The following is a 10,550-nucleotide window of genomic DNA, read 5'->3' on the forward strand; positions in this document are numbered from 1 at the left end:
GCCTGCCCTGGGTGTGTGTTGGGCTGTCCCGCTTCATCCTGCTGCGTTTGGAGCAGACATCAGCTTCCTGATGGAAAAATCACCACACACACTTTGTCATTTGGGCACTTTTAGGTTCAGAATCCACCCTCCACCTGTGGGTGTCCAACACCCTCTTTCCACATGAAGCTGTCAGCAATTAGGGAAACACAAAAAAAGGGAGGAAGTCTGTGCCAAGCACTTGCCAGACAAGGCCACTGCATGTGCAAGTCCATATGCCAGAGAACAAAACCATCACACACAAGCCTGATTTTGAATAAAACCCATTTGCAATGCAGCTCAGATGCAAATGTTCACTGTGGCAGGACAAACAACAGGTTTGTTGGGTCTGAGAGTTTGTTTTATGGATTATTCCATTTTAAAGATAAATTTCAGCCTGTGAAATTCTTATTAGCATATAGCAGATGCTATAGAAAGCTGTTTGCAGCAGCTCTGAAATAAGGCAGATATTTGGGAACCCAACCTTTCCCCTTTGGTGGGGTTCATTAATATAGAAAGAGTTTGAGATGTGCTGATCCCCAGGGCAAAGAAAGCACAAGAGGAGTTGGGTTTGGAGAGTTTTCTGTGTCTAAGCTGTGGCAGCCTGGGTGGCTCCAGGCTCTGAGCAGGATTCTAAGAGAATTCTCAAGGTGAGTTCAGCCACTTACCGGGGTTTTCTTGACAAAAACTGCCTCAATATTCCTTAAAGCAGCTTGAAGGAGGAAGGCTGGTCTATTTGGAGCTGGGGTTTGATGCCCTGTTCTGCTTCCCTATGGAATGGAAGTTATCAGAGTGTCAGGTGTGGGACCCTCAGGGACTCCTGGCACTGCTAAAGGAGAGTTTTATACTCTGATGGTGACAAAATATCCTGGTTTGGGGCAGTTCTGGAGATCCAGAGCTCTGGGAAAGATGAACCAGATCGTCTGAAGGTGGGAGGGTGGGATGCATCCTGTGGAGAGTCTGGAAGGAAGGATGAGCATCCTGAATTTAAACAGGGAACAACACAAGGGAAAGCCAAGAAAGGAGCTGAAATAGCAGATGGGTGAACACAATGTGCTCCACTCCTTCAGCATCAAGTTTCTGAAATGCACCAATTTCAAACCCTGGCTAAGGTGATGCTGCAAAGAGCTCAGCAGCAGCAGCAGCACCGATCCCTGAGTGTCCTTCTCCAATGCCTCAGCTCATCCTCCAAACCCTGGAACCAGGAAAAGAACACGAGAAAATGTGGAAAACAGCCAGCAAGAACCCTCTGCACCGACTTTTGTCAGCTGCATGGACACAATTACAACACAAATAATAATATTTAACCCCTTTTCCTCCTCTGGGTGTCTCCTAGCGAGTGACTTCATCTCCTCCTTGAGGAAGCACGTCATGGTTTTGGGAAAAAGGGGAGGGATGGAGGGGTGGAGGGGTGGAGGGGTGGAGGGATGGAGGGATGCAGGGGTGGATGAAGGTGATGCTGATGGCAAAGAGCATTCCAGACACCTGCCAGGAAACCGCTAGAGGGCCTCAGGAAGAGCTGCAGCAGGAGGCAATCCCAGCCTCTCCAGCCGGCCACAGGGAATCCGGCACGGGCGGGATGCCAACCCCGCTGCACCTGCCGTGCTCCACATTCCACAGCCAGCCCGGCAGGAAAAACCCCGGCGTTATCCTGCTGAACAGCTCCCAGCACCAACCCCGGCACAACTGCCGGGCTGATGGCATTAATCACCTTTTAAAGGCTGGGGTTTGGCGGCTTTTTTTTCCTCCTTAAGATCATCGCTCCGCGTCTATCGTAATTCTTCTTGTCAAAACCAGATAGAGCACCCCACAAGAAACCCCTCTGGGGTGGACAGGCTTCCTCTAAAGGTCACCTGGAAAGCACAGGAAAATGAGCTGAAACTGGAAAGGAACAAAGAGCAAATTTTAAAACTCACTTCAGGTTTGAATTTTAAGTCTGTGTAGCTTTGTCACTGTAACCCAGTAAAAACCCATTACATTTATTAACATTAATTTTTTTAAAATGGTTCTTTACAGAGTTGATTTAGATTCTGTCAATTTGGAGATTAAATCAAATTTAAAAGTTTCACTTATTTTAATAAGACACATCAGTGCATTTTCAGGTTCTCAAATGCAAGAAGCAAGTCCAAAAGGCTCCTGCATTCCAAGCAGGAATCCTTGTGTGAATTACAGCGCTCAGCCAACTGGAAAGGGAAAGAACAGGTTAAAAGGACTCCGTGAAGATGGTGCAGAGGTGCTTCTCTCTGGCTCCTGACTACAGAGAGCAGGTGACAATGAGAATTTTCTGAGTTTCTTTACAGCCTAAGGCTGGGCTTGGACCACTGAGTGTCAGAACTGCTCACTCATCTCACCCCACGAGCCAAAGCACCATCAGACAGCACTGGGAAGCAGGGAGGGGAAAAAATTCAGGATATTTTAATCAAAGCCTTTCCTTTACAATTTCATCTCAAAAAGGCACGGGGACAAGCTAGGACAGACATCACCTGGCTCAATGGTTTATTACAGAAGGTTTCTCTAAACCTTCTTTTATTTAAAGGTATTATTGAAAGATTAGAATTTATTACTTTTTCCAGGCCTGTCTCTGAAACCACACGAGCAGAGACTGCAAGATTCAGCCTCTCCAAGGAATGAGTGACACCTCTGGCTGAATTCTCTTCCCACTCTCCCGAGTTGCCTGGCAGCAATATCTTTGCAATGCAGAAGAGCCTGTGCCGCTGATAAGGAGCAGCAGGGCGAGATTACAGCTGTGAGCTGGCCACCTTCAGGTCCCTCCAGCCAAAGCCAGGGCCCAGTTCCAGCAGAGGCCACTCCAGAGGTACCAAACACAGCAGGAAAAGTCGCCCGGAGGAGCGAGCGTGGTTCTGAACGAGGCACTGCTTCCGTCTGCTCCCACCAGCAAATCCCACTCGTGCCGCAAATAAAAGCTGCAGGCTGGGCTAACTTAACACACAAGTGACTCCATTTCCTCCTTTACATTTTGCACAGCCCCAGGAAGAGGTAAGAGTCCTGCAGCTGAATCAGCTGAGCTGCAGCTCCTCATTTCACACCCGTCCTCGTCCTGGACAAAGCCACGTTCAAGGTGAAGGTCACATTTGGAGCCCCCAATCAAGGACTTTGCCAGTACCACACAGACACAGCGTTCTACAACAACAAACAAGACCCCTGCCGTGCTGTTCTAGCACCAACCTGAACTAAAGGCAGCAAGGAAAAGCTCTTCCCATCCAACTGATCATTTACTGACAAAATGGAAACGCTTTTCATCATCTCAGCTCCTCAGGTTGATTTGCTTTAATTGCAAAACAGTCTGGCTGTCCAAATAAATCTCCTATCACTGCATTTTCTGTGGTGTTCCTCAGATCACTTTATTATCTCCCTCTCTGGCAAAAGTGGATATGAGCAGGATTCAATTACCTGGGTCTGCCGGATGGATCATCCATTTCTCCCTGATAAAGCCAGGGAACACAGTGAGAACATTTATCTATCGCAAGGATCATTCCAATATCCTCAAAGGCATTAAAGAAGGGTCTGCTAGAGCCGCCTGTCATGACTCACTACTACAAGCTCCCCTTGCCAAATTCCCAAGTTTTCACCTGCCCAGAGGGTTCTTCCCAGGAACATCTTTAACCCAGCCTTGCTCTGCCCAGCACCTCATCTGTCACAGGACAAGCAGCGACTTTATTTTCTACCCTGGTACATCTCATTCTTTTCTGAGTAAATCTGAGGGTAAGATGGTGAATTCTGACCCACCTCTGCCAAAAACACTTTTTATGCAACAGCTCCTGCATTAACAAGGGACAAAATCTGCGGCACTTCAGCCACAACCCTTCTCACTTCCCTTCAGCAGCGCCGTCTGTGGAGGGGGCAAAGTCAGGTGAGGATTTAAAGCTTGGATCTTCACATGACAGAGATACTTTATAACTGAATCTAGTTTAAGAAGGTCAAGTCAGCTGTTACCTTGCCAGGTTTTGTCATGAGTTCCTCCTGGATATCCTCTGCAGCCTGCCAAGGCAGGTGAACTGACTCACCTCGCACAGCTCTGTGACAGACCTGACACGTGTTTGAGCTGGGAGTTCCTGGGGTTTTCGTGAAGATTTCTTATTTCCCCACAGTTAATAATTAACCCCATCTCTTTTCTTTTTGTTTGTTTGCGATGCTGGACAGTCTGTTTTTAGTAACATCTTGCTCCAGCCATATTTCATCAGTGAAACCTCAGAGGTTTCTTCCGGAGCTCCGCGGCTGGGCTGCGCAATGCCCAGGTCACACCACGCTACGTTTTGTCCTCGTGGTGCCAGTGTGAAACAGGAGAAGTGACACCACTCTGCCCTCCCTCTCAGCAGATCAAGAACTTCTCTGAAGGGCAAATTCAAAGCATCCTCAGCTTTTGGAACTTTCAGTCGCCTTTGCTCGACTGCGGGAGTTTTGTTCTGTACAAATCATATTGGCAGTGAAAAAAAAAAGGAGAAAAAAAAAGAGTCTAAAAGAGATGTGTTTTTGTGAGTCAGCGAAACATCTCACATTTTAACATTCTCTACCAACACCTGAGCAGGTGTAAAAAACCAATCTCTGGGTGGACCTGTGGGTGAGGAGACCGGAAGGCAGCTCCACCAGGTCGCATTCCCATAACTTCCAGTGATTCACGGTGCCTGGCACTATCATTTGTTAAAGCAAGAGTGAAGCAGGGATAATAGCTATTTACTAAAAACAGAGGAGCGTGATTAGCTTTAATTAGCATTGTCAAGTGACTTGAGATTGTCAGGTACAAGATGCGGGAGAACTAAGTCTCATTAATTATGTTATTTCCTGCAGCCTTAAGTGGCTTGGCCAGTCCAGTGACGCTTCCGGAGACGGGAGCTGCTCCCGACGGCCAACACACCCCACGGGAGAGGGTGGAAACGCTCCCAGGCAGGCCTGGGAGATGTGGCTGTCCAGTAAAGGGTTGCAGAGAAAGACAAGAATCAGGAACACTCAGCTTATGTGGCGCAGGACGGCCACAGACCCTGACAAACGGGGACAAAAAGGCAAAATGACACGGCAGAAACCAGGCTCGGAGACAACCGACTGCCAGAATCCAGGGAGATGAGACCAGGGACCAACAGGGGCTACAGGGAACAGGATTTGGGTCCAGGGTATAGCACTCCTGGAAAACTGTCTTTTTCTTCTCCCCAAAAAGACGAAGATAAGAAACCCACATTCTCACTGGCATCATATGGCCAACAGACAATGATTTACCAGCTAAAGAGCTGCACTAAAGAAATGAAAAATCTTCCAGTCAGAATAGTCCAGGGACTCTCTTCCATGGACTCCCCTTGGCTTCTGGAAGGAAAAGGAAACCTGTCCCCAGCCATCAGTCACTGTGATTGGATCTAAAAGACAAGACCCACAAATAAACAGGCACAGAGAAGAGGGAACATCCTGAAGGACCAAACTTACAGGTCTCTATCAAGGAGTGGAAAAAGGCAGCTGTGCATCCTGCTTTCCAAGCAATAAACACACTCTGCTACATCTTGGACATCCTGATCAGCTTCAAAACAGCCCAGGGAACTGAACTCTCAATTTCCCTATTCCTGACTCCACTCTGTGACCCAGCTCTCCACAGCTGACCTCTATGAAGACTCTGATTAAGTTCAAGCAAACAAACCTCTGCCAGTTAATGAACAAAGCCCAATGAAAGCCTGGCTTTACTGGTGTCTCTCCTTCCACACGCAGGGCAAAGGCAAGGCAGTGATGCAAGAACAAGAAATAAATGGTTTTTTACCCCTCTGCAATCTCTGCAATGCTTTTGTAGTACCACACCAGATGAAGGACATCCCAACTTTCTAAACTGCCAGCCAGGACCTACACCAGAGTGACCAGTTCCTTAATTAAATTCTCTCTCAGCAACAGCTATTCAATCCATGAGTCAAGGAGCCTTTGAGGGAATGTGGATTTACAGGTAGGGATGCTGTCTTCTTCAACACAACCCTGACTCAACTGCACACACCAAACAGCAAGGAAAGGAAATCATTTATTCAGTACCTACGGATCCAGAGGACACGAGGGAGCTCAAGGACTGTTTTGCCAGTTATTCCAATCCTGGCACTGGGAAAGAGACACCTGTAAGGAAAGCTAAAATAATAAATGAATAAATAAGAGAAGCACAGGTTCAAACCTCAGATTCAAAGCGCAGCCCTCACTTTTACAGGGCCTTGCGGCAGGAAACAACAACCAGGGATCCGGGGAGGAAAGGAGAACATCGCAATTCGCTGCTCCAGCACTGCCCTTACACAGCAAACAATGTTTACAAGGAACCAGAGGCGTGGATCCAACACGATGAGATCTTGAACAAAATCAGTGGGAGTGCTCTGCGAGGATGAAGTCACAAAACACATCCTTTCCAGGCAGAATCCTCTCACGGATTACAAGGCAAGCTCCCTCAGGATCTGCTTGTTTACAACCCTCTCACTGAGCACAGGCCTCGCTGCACTGCCCAGCTTTAAGTAACCTTAAACGCATTAGGAAAAATCCTTATCAGGAGCAGGGAGCAGGCTCTGAGAAGGCAGGGGTAGGAGGGCAGTGCAGGAAGGCAGGTGCTGCGCTGTCCCGCCCCTGCCCAGCTGCACCCGAGGAACACTGGTCTGACAGGCCTTCCTCTGGCTGTTTTCTAAGACAGAAAAAGGTGAGGACAGAGCCACTCCAGTAAATTGCAGGGTAAGGCTGAAAGGATTCCACTTTTTTTTTTTTTTTCTTCCCCACCCGGTTAAAATCACGATTCAAACAGGAGCATTTCAAATCGGCTTGACTTCAAAAATCAGCATTACAACCCGGAGCTACGGACCCACGGCTCCTTCTGTCACCTCGAACTTCTCTGGATCAAACCCAGAAGTTTCTATGGAGATGCAGAACCCCGTTACCATTTCACCCTCAGCGGAGCTCTGCAGAAGAGGAAGCTGCTACACCCTTATCGGAGGCGACAGCAATAACACAGAGCAGCTGAGTTACCCCGCGCCCGGTTTCGGTGCTCCGTGTGCCAGAGCTGCCCTGGGAGGGGCATCCTCAGGGTGCCCCGCAATCCCTGTGCCCGGGTGCTCTAGCACAGCCACAGCTGGGCACGGCCGGGGCTCCAGGGACTCGCAGCGCCGCCGGCGAGCGGAGCTGCTGCCGCGGAGCCCCGGGGGGAAGATGCTGCAGCTCCGCGGGGTCACTGCCCGAGCCCCCCGCACACCCTGTCCCACCTGCGGGGTCAGGGGTTACGGTGCGTTTATCGCCACAGAGAGGTGGGTGGCGAGGGAGAACCATCTCTGCTCGTCCTGTTCCTCCTCTCCCGGAGTTTCCTCGCTGATCCCCGGGTCGGTGGCACCGGACCCCTCCGGCCGGACCTGTTGCCCCCCGCCTCAATCCCCTCGCCCGGCCGCGCACACAAAGGCCGCCGCTCGCCCGGCCCGGCTCTCCCACCGCCAGCACCGGGGGTTCCCCCACCTCCTCTACCGGCCCCGATGGAGCCCCCAGGGGATGCTCCCCGGGATCCGCGCGGCCGCGGGGCGGGCGGAGGAGGGGGGGACACGGGGACACACGGACACGGACGCGGCTGTGGCGCAGCTGCGCGCGGCCGCCCAGCCCCGGCCCCGCCGCGGGCGGACCGGGACGTTTCTCCTCGGCGGCCGCTCGCCCCTCACGCCCTCACGCTCGCCGTGCCGCCCTCACTCACCGCGGCCGCACCGAGCGCGTCCCGGCGCGGACCGAGCGCGGCGGCCGCCGACGCGCACAGAACCCACAGCGCCTCCCCCGCGCGCCGCCCGCTCCCTCCGCTTATACCCTGCCGGCGCTGAACGACACCGCCTCCAACCAATCAGCACCCGCCGGCACATAGCAACACCCCGCGGACTGGCCGGCGCCGGCCGCAGCCCATTTCCCCCCAGCCATTCAGAGCGCGGCGCTGCCGCCCCTCCCGCGCGCACCGGCGGGGCCGCACGCAGCGGCTGCGGCGGCTTCGGCCAATGGGAGCGCGGCTCGCGCGGCCGCACAACAAACGCGGCGCGCGCTCTTAAAGGGGCCGCGCCCGCCCGCGGGGACGCGCGCAGGGTGCGCGGGGGCTGCGCGGCCCCGGGGGTCTCGGGGGTCTCGGGTTTCGGGGCCACGTTGCAGGGAAAGGGGGCGGCTGTGGTCACTTTCCCGTGGTTGTGCGGTATTTCCGTCTTTCCCCGCGCAGGTAATTAGCGGCGTCTGGTGGGCGCTGGGGTTGGCCCCGGGGGTGGGGGAGCACCGGCAGAGCATAGACACTAAATTCACCGGTGCTAGCCCCAAAATCCACCAATATTAACCCTCCAAATCCACCAGTATCAACCCCCAAACCCACCAATATTAACCCTCAAATTCACTAATATTAACCCCCAAATCCACCAGTATCAACCCCAAAACCCACCAATATTAACCCTCAAATTCACTAATATTAACCCCCAAATCCACCAGTATCAACCCCAAAACCCACCAATATTAACCCTCAAATTCACTAATATTAACCCCCCAATCCACCACGATTAACCCCAAAACCCACCACTATTACCCCTCCAAATCCATCAGTATTAACCCCCAAGTCCACCGCTATTAACCATCCAAATCCACCACTACCAACCCAGCTTCTCCAAAACGCCACAGGGCTAATGGCAAAAACGAGGATATTCCATATTTCTCCCGGAAATCTCCATCCCACTCCCTGCCCTGATTTTTTCCAGCAGAGATCTCGGCACTTTTGTACCCCAAGAGCTGCAGGCGTGCTCACACAGGCAGCAAACCCCAATTAAACGCCATCCCCTCAAAGCTCTGTAATTAACACACCAGCACCCAGCTGAGGACGAGGTCATTTGAATGCTTCTCCCTGCACGTTTTTATTCCCTAATAACAATAATTCAGTGTATAAAGTACAGGTTTAAGAATCCCAGAATGGTTTGGGGTGGAAGGGAGCCTAAAGTCCATCCCTGACATGGGCAGGGACTCTCCAACCTGGCCCTGGACATTTCCAGTATTAAAAATATTTAATTAATATTTTCTATCTGTCCATTCCTCACATCCACACATTAAAGTTCTACATATACATTTGCTTGATGAGATTATTCTTGTTCTAACACCCTCCTGCTTAAGGGAATTCCTTATGCTATTTTACTGCAGAATTCCTTAATTGGCAATCCCTGGGAACTGTAAGAGCAGTGTTCCGGTTCAAATGTTAAATACATGGATTAATAACGCAATATTGATATTTTTTGTGGGCAAAATAACATCCTACCTTGTGCTATAAATTATTTTCCTTCCCCACAAGCCGAGCCCACCCCTCTGATCGCATTACTGAACCAGCTGCCAGCTGGGTGAGGAATTCCACAACCACATTTTCAATACTTAAATGACTTTTTTTTTTTTCATTTTTTCCACCCCTTGCACACTCGTGGTACCATTTAAACACGCTGCTAACAAAAGATTCAAGCACCAGGGTAGTTAACAGCTATTAAATACACCCAATAAAGAGGAAAATTGCCTTTTTTTTTTTGTGTTATCTTTAGACAGCTGCAAGAGGAGCCTGCTTTGAAGGCTTACTTTAAGCTTCTTCTTTTCTTAGATAACCTCCTGCCTTCCCCAGGCAGCAGCAAAGAACAAACATTTTCAGCCCCTGGCCCCGGTGCTAAAAGCTCTGTATTTAACAGATCTAGACGAGGTTATCAGCAGGAAGTGGTGACAGGATTTACTTGAACTCTAAATCGCCCAGAAACCACCAGCAAAACAAATTTACATCATCCAGACGCTGCTGCACACCAGTGAAATTGGGGTTTTTTGGGTTTTTTCACCCCACGTGTGCAGCTGAGTTTTCAGTTTAATAAAACTACGTTTTTAATTACAAGGTGAACATCAATATTGTTTATAGACAAAGGTTCCTGTTCTAATAAGCTTGGTTTAGGGTGGCGATAAATTGGAATTATATTGCTTAAAGTTCAGCATCACCATGGAAATCTGGGCACTCACACAGCTTTGAGGTTGTAGTAAAATATCACCATAAAAAGGCCAAAATTTCTTCTTTATGTTCTAACCCCGGTGATTTATTAAAAAGTGGAAGGTTTTTAGGGATAAGAGTGTTCTATCAGCAGCATTTCACTCACTCCTTCAAAATAAAATGCTGCTTATTAAAGCTTCAAGTCGCATTTTCACATTTGGTCCTGAATTACAAAGTTCGGTTGCAAACAGCTTGAGCAGCACCACGAAAACTTTTACAGGGCTGAGCTTTGGAAAAATCTATTAAAAAAAATTAATCTCAATTTTGGCTCTACAATAATTACAACTTAGCTTTCAGCTGAACAGCTAGGCAGGATTTTTAATTTCGCTATTTGCAAACACTCATTTTTTCGGAGCCTGAGCAGCACAGCTCCTGTTTTTCCCTGCTCAGTGTCTGCTATCAGTTGAAACCTTAATTATCATTTTAAACAAGAAAAGCCCAACTGATCAAGCCATCACTGCCTGGGGGAAACTTTTGCCACGGCAATACCGAGAGGGGAGAAAATACCAGATCACCCACT

At 49.8% G+C, this 10,550-nt stretch overlaps 1 protein-coding gene across 8 annotated transcripts in view; it reads right to left on the reverse strand.

The window, feature by feature from the left end:
* The window catches only part of YPEL2 (yippee like 2), a 31,890-nt gene extending 24,121 nt beyond the window's left edge, over positions 1–7,769 (reverse strand). For 2 of the 8 annotated variants that reach the window (XM_040082321.1, XM_040082316.1), the window contains exons 1-3: positions 7,703–7,769; positions 6,034–6,123; positions 1,730–1,871 (exon numbers count right to left, since the gene is read on the reverse strand). The gene's annotated coding sequence lies outside the window, so the exon portion shown is untranslated. The remainder of the gene's footprint in view (positions 1–1,729; positions 1,872–6,033; positions 6,124–7,702) is intronic. The other 6 variants (XM_040082325.2, XM_040082323.2, XM_058422996.1 and 3 more) reach the window with 5 other exon arrangements.
* Positions 7,770–10,550: the final 2,781 nt, after the last annotated feature.

Source organism: Hirundo rustica, chromosome 19 (genome assembly GCF_015227805.2).
Source record: "Hirundo rustica isolate bHirRus1 chromosome 19, bHirRus1.pri.v3, whole genome shotgun sequence".
Lineage (NCBI taxonomy): Eukaryota > Metazoa > Chordata > Aves > Passeriformes > Hirundinidae > Hirundo > Hirundo rustica.